Raw genomic sequence first — 16029 nt, 5'->3', positions numbered from 1 at the left:
ATTCCTATGGTGTGGGCCAGATCATAAGGAAGAAACTGAATTAAGACACAGAGGTGATACCGCCTTTTTGCTTTTGCCAGCAGCTCACATGTCTACAAAGCTCACCTGCGGCAATTAAGTATTGCCAGTACATTTCAATTAAGCACTTACTTCAGGGGAGACCTAGCTGAGGATGATCTTCAGGATTATGGCCTCTGCAGACTTCAGCAAGTTGTAGAAAATGAGTGAACTGCAAATCACCTTTGCATTGAAAAGAGAAACTAACCCCAAGTTCAGCTGGAAGCTGGGGAGGTGCCACCCTTGTAATCTTTTCCTGGGTATGCACTTTGTGGGTGTCAGAGGATATAAAGCTAGACAGAGACAGACCTTTGCTCTGACCCAAACTGTCTATTCCTGCGGGCGTAGCTCATTTGCAATGTCATTTGGGTAAATGTAAATGTAATTTAAAAATTGGATTGCAGTGGGTGTTGGCCATTTTAAAACCTTAATTGGGCAATAAAACTGTAATCTAGATTATGGGTGGAGTCCTTTGACTGGAAATAACGTGTTGGAATGCTAATCAACACACACTTTAGGGTAGAAACACCAGACTAATAGGAAATCCTACCAAATACTTATTAAGGACTTGTTCTACCTGAAAAGTGAGGGCTAAGTAGTGTATTTTTATCACGTCACTCCACTTCCTTTACCTGCCGGTAATTTCTTCTGACGCTTGTAACTAAAAAGAAATGTTCCCGCTTTCTTCTGCTGCTTGTGCTTCACAAGCCATATATATAACAAATAGCGCTTTTCTAACACAACTGTTTATTAAGTTCCAATCGTTGCCTCCACTAGAAACCTGCTGAAGGCAAATGGACTATTCAGTTGTCACTGAAGGCATAATTTAATGATGCAGCGTATCTCTACACTGATGAATTTGGCCTTTTTATTCTGGTTAATCTATGATGTGTGGAGCAGACGGTACCTTCGTTTTGCAGACCTGTCTGTGGGAAGCCCGCTTCCACTCCTTTGCTCTTCTGTCTATGATAAACAGAGCCTATTTATCGGAGAAGCTATCGAGGTACAAAGTTGAAGCCCTCGGGTGCCACTTTTGCGGTCCCTTTTCAGAAGGCACGTCCTCCTTCAAGCAATTGCTTTCCTCGTGGCCTCCAGCATCCCCTACAAAATTGCCTGGTTTCACATTTGGCAAAAAAAGTTAGATCGCTGACCCACTGTGTTAACAGGGATGGTAAATAGTGAAGGATAGATGGAAGCATTTGGGTGAGAAATCTGTGACAGGCTTTTATGTGAAAACATTTAGTATCTGTTCTCGTGTTAATCACTTATTGTTTTTAAGTCAGTGACAAAAACATCCTGCTGAAATAGGAACGCTGGGATCCCATCTGCAGGGAGAACAAATGGTGTTAGACAGTATATCAGGCAAACATATTAGTTGCTAGTTTTACTGTTGTTTTTAAGACTGCTTGAGAAAAGTTGCCCTAACCAGGCTTATGAACTTTCAAATGGCTACATAAAATTATATCTTGTCTTTGTTTATCCATAACATAAAGCTACTCTGGTAAAAATAAAATAGAGACTTCATCTTTTACAGGTTTACTACACCTTTATGTCGCCCTCAGGCTGCTTCTATTTTTCTTGGGAGAAAGCTCATTCATATTTCTTCCAGAATAGGACCAGTCACTTTCACTTTGTAAAGGCTAGAGCTGTTCATGATAAATCCTCGGTCCTTTCGGTCACATGTATATTTGAAAGAAGTGTAATAGTTGTCGTGTTTTTTTTTTTTTCTTTTGTGGTTTAAACATCCACATTTTGTAGCTGTGGACATTCTCGCTGGATTAAGTGTTTTGTAATATATTGAAACACGCCATTGCTGTGACAGAAATATCCCGGAAACACAGCACTTTTCTTTTTTCCTGTAAGAGAACTTAGAAATAAGTATCCAAACAAATTTAGACATATGGAATAACAACAGGCTGTGTAAGAATGATGAATATGCTCCAGGTTTAATGTAGATGGAAATGGAAGTACTTTCATACCTGCCAAAACCTTTTAACAACATTTTGAAAACGGGTGTTTACATTCTTTGATATGTCTGTATCTAGAAGCAACCTCCTTCTTTGGCAAACTTGGTTTAAAGTCACCTTGGACCTCTGACAACCAAACTGACGAATATACCGATATGCTCTGATATTGTCCTAAAGTTTGTTTTCAATAGCAGAGTTAAGAGAAGTAAAATATAAGAACTGGAATTTGAGAAACTAGCTCCCGACGAGGAACTAACACTCTGAAAATGTTAGCCTCCAGTGGTTTGCTCCAGTAGGCCCAACAGGAAAAGTGTAGCATCAGTCAAGATGAATTTTAGGAATATTGAAGAAAAAAAGACAGTGCAAGAGTTGCCGACAACATTCTCTTTTATCAGTCGCTTTCCTTAATGATTCATGGTCTCCTGCAACTCCTGACCCTTCTGTGGTACAATATTGCAGCACAGATGGCAGTAGCACAACGTGGCTGCTATTCAGCCTGCGCGTGGTACCAAATGATTCAATAATTATTAGGTTGTCAAACTCACGTGATATCTGTAGGGTTAGGCTTACCCAGTCCAGTTTCGCCGGTCCAGTCTCGCTGTTTTTCTGTCCTTAACCTTCTCCTCAGACAGAGGACAGCGTCCTAGTTCCAGTCGAGTGCAGGGGAAGGAATAGGGTGAAGGAGACCCGTTCTCCCTCTTACCCTCCCCAGCAAAGCGGACGAGAGCTGCACACTCACGGGCTCAGGGAGCGCCCACGGGAGGCGAGAGCGCTGGGACCCCTTGTACCTGGGAGACGAGAAGGTGCCAACCCTCCCCTCTGGGGTACCAGCACAGATCCCAGCCGTTCCCTCCTCCCACCTTTGCAAGCGAGATGAGATTCCCGAAAGACAGACGAGTTCTCGTGACGCTCTCTCTTTCTTACTTGCCATTTGCCCCAAAGGGTATTTTTATCGTTATCAAGAAAAAATTCACCCAGCACAGCTGCGGCTCTCTTGGAGCAAATCAGTGGTATAGGGAAGGAGTACAGTGATTACCTGCTCCTCTTTGCTCGGTCCGAGCAAAGGAGCTTTACCCACCTCCGTTCATTGCACGTCACCGGAAAAAATGGAGGATGTAAAGCGCTTTGTTCTTGCCCAGGCTGGAGGGAAAAAAAGAAGTTGCATTTAATAGACAGAAGTCTTGCATTCTGGAGTACAAATTGTGTATGGCTACCTCTCAGATGACACTTCAATTCAGAAAAAGCGGTGAAAGGACATCTGTTGGCAAATTGCCTTTTTGGGTTATTGAGAGCAGCAAGTTGAAAATCAGAAGAGAGGAGGATACGTGGGATCCCAGCTGACCATAAGAAATCAAATTGCACTCTTTAAAAGAAAACTGATTACCAGACATATTAAGCTTTAATCTTATTTGCAGTTAGTAGCCCCAAAGAGAATGCTTTGTTGGAGACCTTCCAAGAACAGCTATTGCAGACAGCTTGTAAAACAAAGATAATGCGATGGAAATAATGCAAATACAGTTCAACATTTGCTATAATAAAGTTAGTTTATGATGCCCTTTGTAACAACCTCAACAATAAACGCCAATTTCTTCATTGGCAATTAGCTCTGGTGGGACAAACACTTCCCCAAAGTTGACGCGAAGACAGTATTTACATATTTCTTTCTTTTTACAAAGCGGATTGTACCTGGCATGTAAATATACTTTTTATTTCTAAGGTTTTCTTTTAAAAACACCATTTAAACGCTGCATGAGTGCAAAATGACCTCCATTAAGGTACTGCTCGTTTGCATTCAGTTCAAATGGGATGCCGCTGCTTCAGGTTCCGATGTAGCAAACTGCCAAACGCTGACACAGTGACCTGCTTCAGCTGGGGAACGTTTTAATCCCGGTTCTGTGAGGATTCTTTGGCAAGGCTGCTCCTGGCTGTCGTCCTCACGACGCTAAGCCGTGCTGCTGACATGAATTACGGTTACACATGCCCTCTCTGTGGGATCTGGCTCCTGGTGCCCCTGTTTACCTTGGAGGTAGCCTGAACTTCAGTTCCTCATCTGCCCTGAGCCTGGCAGCTTTAGCATTTGCTTTGGTCAATTCACCTCTCTGCAGCCACACAGGACGGAGACTTACGCAGGCAACTGCGCCCATTAGTGCCTGCTGCCGCACAGATGACACAGGGGGCTCCCCTCCGCAGTGTGCTAGCTGTTTTCCCCAGACCTGGCATTTTTGTGGGGTTCTGGGCACATCAGAGGAGTGGCATAGCTTGGACAAACATGTAACCAAAGCAAGAAAAGTCCTTTTTTTTTTTCTTTTTTTTTTTTTTCCCCCCTCCCCTCCAGGCATCCTGCAGGATGTATGTTAGAGTAACTTGGGAGTCTCATGAAACCAGAAGGATGGCATTGACTATAATTACAAACCATCACAAAGATTTTTAAAATCTATTTATTTGTTCTCATGACTTGGAGATGTACGTATTTGAAAAGATCCCTCCCATAATAATTTTACAAAGCTGACTTAGTAGTGTTCCACAATCCATAAACCTGAATCTCAATATACTTCTCTTAATACAAACGCCATAAACTTAGTCCTTAAATTATAGACTACATTTCTGAATGCACACTTACTCCAAAATTACATCTTTTTATCTACATGGTTTAGTGAATTCATATCACTTCTTAAAGTGTCTTTGGCTGTATCTAGACATCTCATGCTGGCTTCTTCTTCTCATGAAATTGATACCATTTTTGCTAAGTGAGTTTCCTGGACTCAGTTGCAATGCAATAGAATAGATAATCGAGGTGTCCTAAAGACATTCCACCAGAGGGATCATCAATCACAAAGGAACAAGTGTTAAGCTGCTTGCATACGGTAAACTGCCTGTATAAAATAGATGTTTCTTGCTAAAACTTTTCAGCGTAAATTGAAAACACACATTTTTGGCATAGGAAAGCCTGATACTTCTCATATTATCTGCCTGTGTATAAACACACACATATTCAATCCCCAGCCTGTAAATGCTAAATGAAGGCAGCTCTATAGTTCTTGCAGTGGTGTGCATTACCTCTCACGGGGAAGCTGCCTGTCGTAGTACACAGTCCCTGATGAATGTATCAGCTGAGCAGTACAGCAAAGCTCAAACATTTAAGTCGTTTAAGCACACAAGGAATCCCATTCAGCTCACGGAAGGTGAACACATGCGCGAGTCCTGCGCTGGGCGAAGAATGCCTCCTTGTCCGACTGTTTATGCATTGGCTACCTTGGTATTTTTACATGTACGTTTACTCTGTCACCTGACTAGAATTTTAAGCATTTTTCAGATTATTTTTTTTTATTTAAACTATTTCAGCCAACATTAGTCAAAGCCACTTTTAGTCTAATCCTCAGCTTACCCTGGCTAGATGTCTCCTCTCCTCAGAAATCCGTCGTCCACTTTTGACTCTCCCCAGGGAGGGGAGAACAGGCAGATGGAGACCAAGCGCAACCGCCGTGCTGCTGCCTGTCCTCTCCTGCTTAAAGAGGCTGGGCCTGAAATATCTTCTTTAACGCTTGCAAAAGTAGGCAGGTATACGGCTGTCAGAATGTGCATGCATCAAAACATTCGGAGAAACAGGATGCTGTATGCTCCCTACCTGGCAAACTAAGTGCTCAACGGATCTGTGGGGGGCAGAGAAGGATTCTGAACTCACTGGTTTTGTCTGAGGAAAAAAGTATCCCCCATGAATGGCTGGGAAACCTAAGTGCCTTTAAAAAGGTTGCTTTGGAGGGAGGCAAGAGCAAGTAGCACCTGTCTATGTGGCAAAGAGAGTAAAAAAATCAATCTTATGGTCAGACAAAATAAAAGTACCATAGGGCTAGTGGCAGCTGCAAGTGTGTGCTGGGTAAAGGACTAGAACCAGCGAGTCTCTGAACAGAAAGATCTTTAAAGGGAGAAATGAATGGAAGCACCAGCAAAACTCCCCACAAAATTGTGGGGCATCAGTACGGCAGTGTTCGGCACTCACCTAACTTTGTCTGCACACCTTCTTTTTTTTTTTTTCTCCCTTTCCCTGTTCAAATTCTCTTTAGAATATAGGGTTTCTGCCAAGGAACTTGTTAAATACGTTTATAATGAGCACAGCATGGGTTTCGGGTTCTGTAAACAAATACCTCTTTAGAGTTATACATCATTTCAGAGACTTCAGATTCACTTGTCGAGGAAACCCAGGGTTTCCTTCACCGAAACTTTGCTAGTTAGACTTTTTAAAGAGGGCACACCAACTTTGATCTATAAACTTTAAAAAGCCGAATTTATGAGTGGGGAAAGATAAAACACTTCCGAGAATCCAAGTGTCAAAACAGGTCTTGGGGGCGGGGGGGTTTGAAGTAATTTTCAATAACCTTAGCACGCAAACACTGTCACGGGGCACGCGTCTAACATTCCGACGCCGCAGCGGGACCTCGCTCGGGGCTGGGGGGGGGAAGGTTTGTCACAGCCCAACGACCCGACGCAACGCGTCCTCCGTCCGTGGGTCCCGTCCGTGGGTCCCGTCCGCGCCGGCGGCACGTGACCTACGCCAAGGCCGGCCATCCCCGCGGCCTAGTGAAGAAGCCGGGGACCGCCATTGCCCCCCCACCCCCAGAAAGGGCGGGAAGGGCGGCTGGCCGAGTCACGCAGTTCTTCCCCACGCCTCCCCACGGACCAGGCCCCCGCGCGACCGTGGGCGCAGCAGGCGGCGGGGTGCCCCGCGGGAGACCGCCGCACCTCCTCCCTTACTGCGAGACCCTTCCCTCGCCGTGCTAGAGGCGGTTACACGACCCGCAGGACCCCCCCCTCCGCGGCAAGCGAACCCCACGCGTGTCCCCACCGCGGCGCAGGGCCGCGCAGCCAGGAACATCCGGGGGAGCGGCGGGGCGGGGCGAGGCGCTTCGGCTCCGCCCAGGGGGCGGGGCGCGGGGGGTACCGCCCCCTCTCCCCCCTCCCCTCCCCTCCCCTCCCCTCAGCGCTGCCGCCGGTGATGGAGCCGCGGCGCTGAGGCGGGCTCGGGCGGGAAGGAGCGGAACCGGCGGCGGCAACGGAGGACGGGGCATGCGGCAACGGCGGTGCGTTCTGAGGCGCTGAGGGAGGCGGCGGTTCCTCCGCGGAGCTCCCTGGGACCGCGCCGCTGCGCCCCGGAGCGCGGCTGCCGGCAGCCGCAAAGGAAGAGAAGGGGCCCCGAGGCGGCGGCGGCGGCGGTGTCGGTGGCGGCGGCGGCGCGGAGCTCCTTCCCCCGGCGGCGGAGCGAGGCGCCGGTTCCCCGCAGGCTGTAACGGCAGCGGCCGCCCGGCTGCGCAACGGCAACGGCGGCCGCGCCTCAGAGTCGGTGCGAGGCAGCGGCCGCCGCGGCGGCGGGCGGTGTGCGCGGCTCGTCCTCCTCCTCCTCCTCCTCCTCCTCCTCCTCCTCCTCGTCCTCCTCCTCGCCGCCCGGAGGATTTACCCTGCGGGACTCTTCTCCCCGGGCGACCGGTGACAGGCGGGGCCGGCGGCTCCCGTTGCCTCCCCGCCACGGCCGCCCGCCGCGACAGAGAGGGCCGAGGTGAGTGCGGGGCTCCGGGAGCCGCTCGGGTTCCGCTTCTCCCCCCCGCCCTCCCCCCCGCTTCTTCCCCTTCCCCTACTCCTTCCTTCGCTTCGAACTCCCCGGTCGGGGAAAGGGAAGCGCCAAGTTGAGGCAGCGCCGGGCTTCTCCCTCCTCCCCGGGAGAGACGCCGCCTCGGCCCGTCGCCGCTTCCTCCCCGCCGGGCGGACGGAGAAGCGGAGCCGGGGGGGGGGACACACGCCACACACGCCGATAAGTTGCTCCTTGCCGGGGATAAGGAAAGGCTGGGGACGTCCTGCTGCTTCTTCCGAGGGTCCGGGGGCTGCTCGGGGCCGGGGGGCTGAGGGAGAGCCTGGGGAAGAAGGGGTTGGGGTGGCCGGGGCGGCATCCCCGGCTGTGCCTCGGCACCGCTGTCACGTCCAGTTCTGTGGGTTAGTAATGTTCATTGCGTAACGCCCGACTCATATTTGAGACTTATCTGCTGGAAGCCGGATCAGCCTTGTTTTATTTCCTTTTAATTCATAAAGCTGAAGAGGGTCGGGGAAAACTCACGGCTCTCGTTCCAAGCAGTTGCCTAGAGCAACTTAGTTTTCATGTGACTTTACCCGTGTTACCAGAGGGTTACTACCTCCTTCCACTCCGAGAAAGCAGAAGTCTGGGTTGTCGTCCTGTTTCCCCCCCCCCCCGTTTATTATTAAGTACGGACAAGTTTCCTCAGGTCCTACTTGGTTTTAGCAGTCTCTAGAACCTGCCACTCTGTAAACTTACAGGGCGAGATACTGAAATAGAAACTGTTTTTTGTGCGGCAGCTGCTGAGAGAAATAACTTTTATGGCGGTGAACAGGAGTGAAACAGCCTCTTCTGTTTATATAAATGATGTTGGCACTACATGAACTGTAAATGAACATAGCCAGCAGCTGTGCAAACCAGAACTATGTAAGTAACCGTGTATTTCTGTACGCTGCTACTCTCGACTTCGCTCCTTTGCAAAGGCAGTGGAGATCATGCTACTCTGAACGCTCAGAACACCACAGAACTCGTTTTTCTTGTAAATACAAAGGATTGCTTATATTGGAGAAAGCATTTCGCTTTCTAGCGCCAGCTTCATCGTTTTCTGTGACTTGGAATTTTGTCCGTGTCCTCCTGGGACGGTGGTCTTTCTTAAGTGGTATTGCTAGCACTTTGAATTTGAATTTGCTGCATTTTCTCGGGCTTGCCTTACCTGTAAAACACGAGTGCGTATCAGAGAGGAATATTCCTCAAATGATTGTCCATAGGGAGACCGTGGCAGCATGGTCATCTTCAGGAAAATGATACAAATGGTAGCTGGCAAGGATACCACATGCAAGCCACCCTTGAGATCAAGGTGATAATGGTAACAATTGGGCTATTATTGGATGCTGCCTGGCGTTTCAGAACTGTAAGCTGCGTGAATGAGGATACCTTATTCCTCATACACCTGGTTCCTGTAGGAATAGGGCAATTCAAAGACACTAATGAAAGTCATGGAAATGTTTTAAAAATACCCCATGACAGTCATTGCATAGCCTAGTGGCGAGGTGGTACTGTTTCACTTTTATACAAAGATTTATTCCTCCCCCCTCATCATCTCAAACTAGGTTTGTTCAAACGAGTTCAGGAATAAGCTATACAGAGGAAGAATGGAGGTAATTTAGAATAAATTTCAATGCCAAATTGCTGCTTTAGCGAAATAGTACCCTGCTGTCCTTTCTTTGTTGCATACGTGTTGGTAAACTATACGTTAGCTGTAAACTTGTTAAATATTTTTTTCTTCTAGCACAGAAAGAGTGTGATGTTTGTCTTTGGGATGAGAACAAAAAGTAGGTCTGGGGACACTCATCTAAAAATAGGGTACTTCCAAATACTTAAAGCATTGGAATGCAATTTACATTACGTTTAGTTCAAGGGACAAGAGATTCTTGACAGATTTTGCATTTTATATTTTTAGGGATTTTTTTTTTCTCTTTTTTTTTTAGTGCACATGGTAAGTCTCAGACTATCCACCTGTCACAAAAGTTTGATTCGCAGGACCAAAATGGTATGTCATGGTCTTTGGCTCTGCAGGCCTCCCTAGTCTGTTTCTTTAAATGTCTATGTGGAAGTGCAGGAAACATCAGATGCAAGTTGGCCTGTACTGGGAGCCGTCAGTGCTTAGAAGGAAAAGGACTGGCCTACAAATTGAAATAGAGCTTTTTTTTTTTTTTTTTTTTAATAAGATGCATTAAACCACCTTTTAGCAGTTGGAGTGGTGCTTTTGAGAATGTCACTGTTTCATGCTTATAAACCAATCACTTTAGCAAGAATTTTGGAGTTCTTTTGTTTGTCTTAAATTATTAATCAAATAATTCTGGAAGTCTGTGGTGCTGCCTTTTAGGCCAAGTCTATGTTTTGCATTCTGGTGTTGCTCTTCAGGATCTTGATTTTTAAAGTTTGTTTGGAAGGTGGTGGTTTTGGTGCCTACTCCCCCCTCCCCGCTTCCTCGTAGGGCCAACTTGGTGATTTTAGCATTGAAATTGTGACAGTGGAGTTTATTTGGAGTTCATCTAGATGAATAGCTTGTGGCAGATACAAGAAGTGTGAGAGGAGACAGGTGTTGAATGCTGCTGTTATAGTATGGGTCTTACACCAATACTTAATAGAAGTAGACTGTCCTTAAACGTGATGTTCATCATCCCAGTCCAGTTTTCTGTCCATCTTTGACTATTGGCAGATTCTTTACTATAAAGCGCTTGCCCCTGCTGCTTTTGAGTCCTGATACTTTTAATTTTCAACAGCTCTGTTCTCGTATTGAACAGAGGTCTTCCTTGAGTTCTACAGGGATGCTTGTAATCCTCTTGTTTATACTAGGTCTACTTAATTTGGAAGGTTGCTGACCATACTAATAATTCTGTCTTTGACTTTCAGTGACACTTCTTCTGCATCTGTTAACATTGACTTTTATCTGCCACTGTGTTACCTGTACATCATGGTTGATTAGTTCCTAGCTGGTTACGTTTTTGGTCTTCTGTACTTGATTAAGCTATGTAACTGTTAACTTTTCTACTTTCTTTTCCAGGTCATTAATTAATGCCGTTAAACTTTGCTTGCTTTATGGATCCTTCAAGCATCCTGCTGTTAACCTTTCGCCGTGTTGAAGTTGGACTACGTATTCATAGTCCAAGCTTCCTGTTTCTTAGCTAGGAATAAAACAAAATATTTAAAGCAAAACATAACTGAAATCTGCAAAATATATCTGCAGTGTTGTAATCATGGCTTCTACTCAACTTTTAGCACCAAATCTATTCTTGACAGTAGTATTCTAAATTTAACATCCCCAAATAAAATGTTTTAACTGTGTGCTTGTCGTAAAAGCATTTTGACACCGTCTTCCACTAATTCTGGTGAAGCATTTTTTCCCTTTTATAGTCTTTCTAGCGAGCTTAATCCATTATGTGAAATCAGCCCATCATAAAAATCAATGGAATTGATATACTTTTAGCTAATGTATTAAAGAGCTGGCTAACTGCTCTATTATTCACTTTTTGATCACTTAAATATGGTTTTACACTATGAAATATGAAGATTCTTAAGGGGCATTTACTTTCAGCTAAATTAGAAGCTTGTGACTTTGAGCACCGCATAAATATCTTGCGCATGTACTCTTGTAGCAACTCCCAACTCATTGAGGCGTTCTTACTGTCGGGTTCACGTAAAGGTCTGGTTATAATCCACTGAAGAAAATTAACTGGAATTCTAAAACCCCGGACTATGCAGGTTACTGTGTGGCGGTTTGTAGTTTCTTGTAGGAAATATGACTTTGATTCCATGTGCCTTTGTTAGAAGGGCCAATGGAACTGAGCAGTCAACGTAGAAAGGTGTGTTTAGCTGATAACCTTGGTTGTCACTGAAAACAAATGTGCTTGGAGACTTGGTCAGTTAAGAAAAAGTACTCTTGGCAAGGTGGTCTCCCTAGATTGTCTCTTGATATCACTTACCACGCTTGCTTCTGTGATCCAGGGCTTTATTTTCAATTATTTAAAAAAAAATCCACAACTATTTTTTTTTTTTTTAATTTTCCTCTTCTGCCCTTAAGTGATAGGTAACTATGGTGCAGAACTTGATTGTGAAGTGGGTTCAAAACTTCTTTTTTTTTTCTTTTTTTTTTTTTTGCCAAGGTATTTGGTTTTGGTATTGGAGCGGTCAGCTTCATTTCTGTAGAATCAAAAAGTTATCCTCAATAGTCAGAGCTTTGTAATGGTGTCTTTTCACTGGAATCAGGGTTTAATGACCCCCATAACTCTCACTGATAGTTTCAGCTCCTGTATTTTTCCTTTATTATCAGATCTTTTCCAGTATTTGAGAGAGAGATACAGGTAGGGATATTGAGCACTATTGTGTTATAGGCTGCTGTGCTGCATAATGTGATGGTCCTTGAGACATTTGTGTTTGCTCTCCTGTGAGAAGTTACTGCTAGTGAAGAACAGTATAACGCAGCAGCAGTTTGCTGCTGTGGAAGTTCAGACTGTGGGACCGGCTGATGTACAGCTGCTGTGAAATTCATTCCTAGTTAAGGAGGGAAGTGTTTTCATACTCTTTTTTTTTTTTTTTTTCCCCCTCTTGTGTGGTGCTGGTATCAACTTTCAGAAACTTTACTCTGTTAGAAAACTTATCCAAAAGATAAGCCAGTTCAGTGTTGTGCTGTCTAGCTGAAAGAGCTTTAGCATCCTTTGGAGGCAGAACGTGTGAACTGCTCTTTTGTTCCATAAAGCTCATCTTGCTTTTTAAAACTTTGTGCTGTAAGTTGCAGGCCAGAGTAATATTGGAAACGTTTTGGAAAGTCTGCTTTATTTTCACTACTGCTAATATTAGTTAAGCTGTGCAAGTGGTAGAATCTCGGGGAATTTTTTTGGTGGGATTTCTTACTGTAGATAAACTCTTAGCATTTTTTGTGCAAATAGTATTTCTTTGTAATGGGGTGCAGTACCATTTTCATGTTGAGTTCCAATATTTCTTCATGTCAGAGATTTCCTGATGTCTAAGTGAAGTCATATGACAAAATTTGTCATCCCGGTTATGCGGAACAATTGAATCAGGATGATATTTAACATCCAAGTTGCCTGTGAAAACTTTTTACAGGCAAGTGAGAAGGTAGGTCGTGTTCTTTGACTTTGTTTTTACAGTGCATCAGAATAGAGTCCAGAGCTTCAGCTGGTGCTTCCCATCGTCCACAGGAATTATGGTAATATCACAGTGCATGAATATCTCATGTTAAGTAGTTCTACAGGAGACAGGAATACTAGCCTCGTTTTACAGGCACAATATGACAAAGGCCAACAGACCCTGAAGAACTTGAATCCGAATCTGTTTGCTTTTCTATAGCCAGGTGTCATCATTATCTTATCTTTTTCCGTGCCGTTTAAGCCTGCATTCTGCATGCTAGCAATGCTTTACTGCAAATTGTGATTGATAAGCAGAATTACACTGAAAATTAAAAGGGAAGTGATAATGCCAGGATTCTTCCAAGGAGAGGGAAACAAGTTTTGGGGTTTGGTTTTTTTTTTTTTGGAGGGTTCTGTGAGGAACAAACCAGGGGGTAGAAATATTGGTAATGGATTGGAATCAATTGTCAGTGTGTAGAGAGGTTTGGAATCACTCACTACATATCAGAATGAAGAAGCTGACTGAAAAGCAGAATGAAAAATCAATCAAATGACCATGGACCTCTATAAAGAGAAAGAGGTATCTAATCCTGGTCTTAATCAGATGTCTCCACAACAGTGTTCTGAAATGAGTTTAACTAGAGTGGCCAGGGTGAGCAAGGACTAAGACCAAGCATAAAGCTGTCTCTCACCCCAGCCAAACGTGAGTGACAAGCGGATGTAATTTCATGGTCAGTTCTTAACTTTGCTAGGTGATTATTTAAAAAAACCAAACAACACAGACCAAAAAACCCCCAACAAACCCACAAAAACCCACACAAATACAATAGGCTTCTGAATCTTCAGATGGTCCAAGTGCAAATTAGTTGTAAGTGAAAAAATAGGATTGGTCAGAGTTGTGCTTTTACTCTGTGTGACATTCATCAGTTTGGTTACCATCATGAGTAATTTAGCATTAAGAACAACCTGGGCTCTTATGTGCATATCCTGTTCATGATGTTTCTGGATTAAATACACTGAAGAGAGAACATTCACTGATGGAGCATTTTTTAAGTATCTTTAAGGACTCATTTATGTTAAAATTAAACTAATGGATTTATTTAATTTTCCATTCATTGTGTACTCAGGGTAATTGGGATTGATACACTTTTCAGACACAGCAGCTGAATCCTAATTCTAGATGCAAAACTCAGCTTTGACTATTGTCTCCAGACAGTACTTCTGTAAGAAATTACTTCAATTTCTGCTGATTGGAAGACTACTTTGAAAGTCCAGTTTGTGAGTTAGTGACTGTCATAAAGAAGTTAAGGATGCCTTTCCACAGAACTTTTTTTTTTTTTAAGACCACTTTGTGGTTTTAAAATCTACTCTCTATAGTATCATGTGAATGAAATGAATGTCTGCTATCTTTGAAAAATGGTTGAAGACAGCATACCAGAGCTGTCCTGTTCCAAAGAGATACTTGGAATAATAGGTATACTTAGAATAGCCAAAAAAGACCCACCCCTGCAAGCAGTATGTGACTTTTTTCACCCTTTCCCAATATACTCTTGCAATTTTTTTTCTTCAGGGCTCACTGATGAGAAGTTTAAGAGATAACAGGTACTTAAATTAGTAATTGTTCAGTAAACCTATTTTGTTTTCAGTTTTCAAATTCTGGAGATAGTGCGGACATGTACACATCATACTACAAATATTAAGCTTCCTAAAGTGCACCAGAGGTACTACAATTTAAATACGTTTATTTGAAACGTATATTTCAAGAAAAATGAAACTTTCCCCTTAAGGCCCTCTACCTATAAAGAGAGGTTATAAAATTGAAATCCTTTTTCAGGCTGACATTTTTAAATATTTGATTTTGTGGTTTATTTTCCTGAACGTCTCAGAAACAGCATGAAAAATACAAAGTTGTTCAGTAGTTTTAGGGAGTAAGAAAGTGCAGTACCACCTTCAGGAGCCTTAATGCAGATTAAAAATTATCCACTCTTTGTACCTTCTCACAAACTTTGAAACTTATCGTGGCTTACTCCTTGCTCCAATGCTGTTTGTGTATAAAAAGGGTTACAGATAGGATAGGAAAGTCCAGTAAGTTAAACTTGCATTTGCTTGAGACAGCTGTAATCTAAGTATCTGGCCTCTGTAAAGAACAGACTGGTAATGTTTTGGAAACGTGGTCCAAGATAGCTGTGGGAAAACATCTCCAAGCTGCTCCGTGGTCCCTTTTCTTCAACTTCTACTGTGGTTTATTTGGGCACTGAAGTGAATAGGGAGGGTAATGTGACAGGAAGGATGCACAGGAATTCTTTATTCTTTGTAAAAGCTCAAGTTCCCTGCTAAAGCAGAACAGAATGGGGCAGCTGCTGATATGTTAGGTGGCATAATCATCAAAAATGCGTTTGGGTTTTTTTTTTCAGCTTCAAATGGGTTTTAACGTATGCCATCACAGGTTTTATGAACATTGGACTAAAATATTTTCAAAGTGTATAGATCAACATCAGCCTTAAGGACTGCTTCAGCTGTGCAGAGTTCCAGAAGTAAATGGTCAATAATCTAGCCTTCAGAATAACTGTAATGTGCTGAGACCTTAAAAAGTATTGGTAGTACAGCTTTAGAAAAAAATAGCGTTCATTATAGGTTTTACATGCTCTAAAATCTGTATTTGATGTTTGGCTGTGAAAAGATTCATTGAATTGCTGGGAGCTGCATGACTATTTCATCAAGTCTAAAATAATTTGTATGTTTGTAGTTGAAAGACCACTGTATTGTACAAAATGTTAAAGAATGAGGCAAAATTTGGTACCGTGACTGTCCAGTAACACTAACAGACTCCTGTAGAAAATATTGAGCAATCCATCAACTCTTGTAAAAGTGAAGTTGGAAGAAAGAGACCTAAATGCAGTACAGCAGAATCGGAGTTACTCTGACAAAAGCATCTGAAAAAAATCTTAACTTAGATATTCAAAAGGCATATGGTACAGTTGTTAAAAGTCGAAGGCTATTTTTAATTTTTTTTATTACAAATTCAAGTACTATTTTATAATATTCACATTAATCTGCTATGGTGTCATCTCATCAAATGAAAAAGGGTGTTTAAAAAAATGAACAATTCTAGGAGTCTAGTGAGTAACCAGAACTGGTTAAAACACTTTAAAGCAACATTCACCTTGTGTATGCAGACCCAGCACAAAACTTTTTTCTCTGTCAAAACATGCTTGTCAGGCTATATATCTAATTTTGCACTGCAGTTCTAAATCATAAAAACTTTATATCTGCAGTAGTTAATTTTTAAAAAAGGTAA

At 43.4% G+C, this 16029-nt stretch overlaps 1 protein-coding gene across 4 annotated transcripts in view; it reads left to right on the top strand.

The window, feature by feature from the left end:
• Positions 1-16029, top strand: part of GALNT1 (polypeptide N-acetylgalactosaminyltransferase 1) — a 109905-nt gene that overhangs the window by 13334 nt on the left and 80542 nt on the right. For 3 of the 4 annotated variants that reach the window (XM_075022713.1, XM_075022710.1, XM_075022711.1), the window contains exon 1: positions 7002-7572. The exons of the other annotated variant lie outside the window; for it this stretch is intronic. The gene's annotated coding sequence lies outside the window, so the exon portion shown is untranslated. Of the gene's footprint in view, positions 1-7001; positions 7573-16029 lie in introns of those variants that run through there. 4 annotated transcript variants of the gene reach the window in all.

This window comes from Buteo buteo, chromosome 3, assembly GCF_964188355.1.
Source record: "Buteo buteo chromosome 3, bButBut1.hap1.1, whole genome shotgun sequence".
In the NCBI taxonomy this organism is placed as follows: domain Eukaryota; kingdom Metazoa; phylum Chordata; class Aves; order Accipitriformes; family Accipitridae; genus Buteo; species Buteo buteo.
Note: the sequence above shows the minus strand (reverse complement) of the source record. Positions and strands in the feature narration are given on the sequence as shown.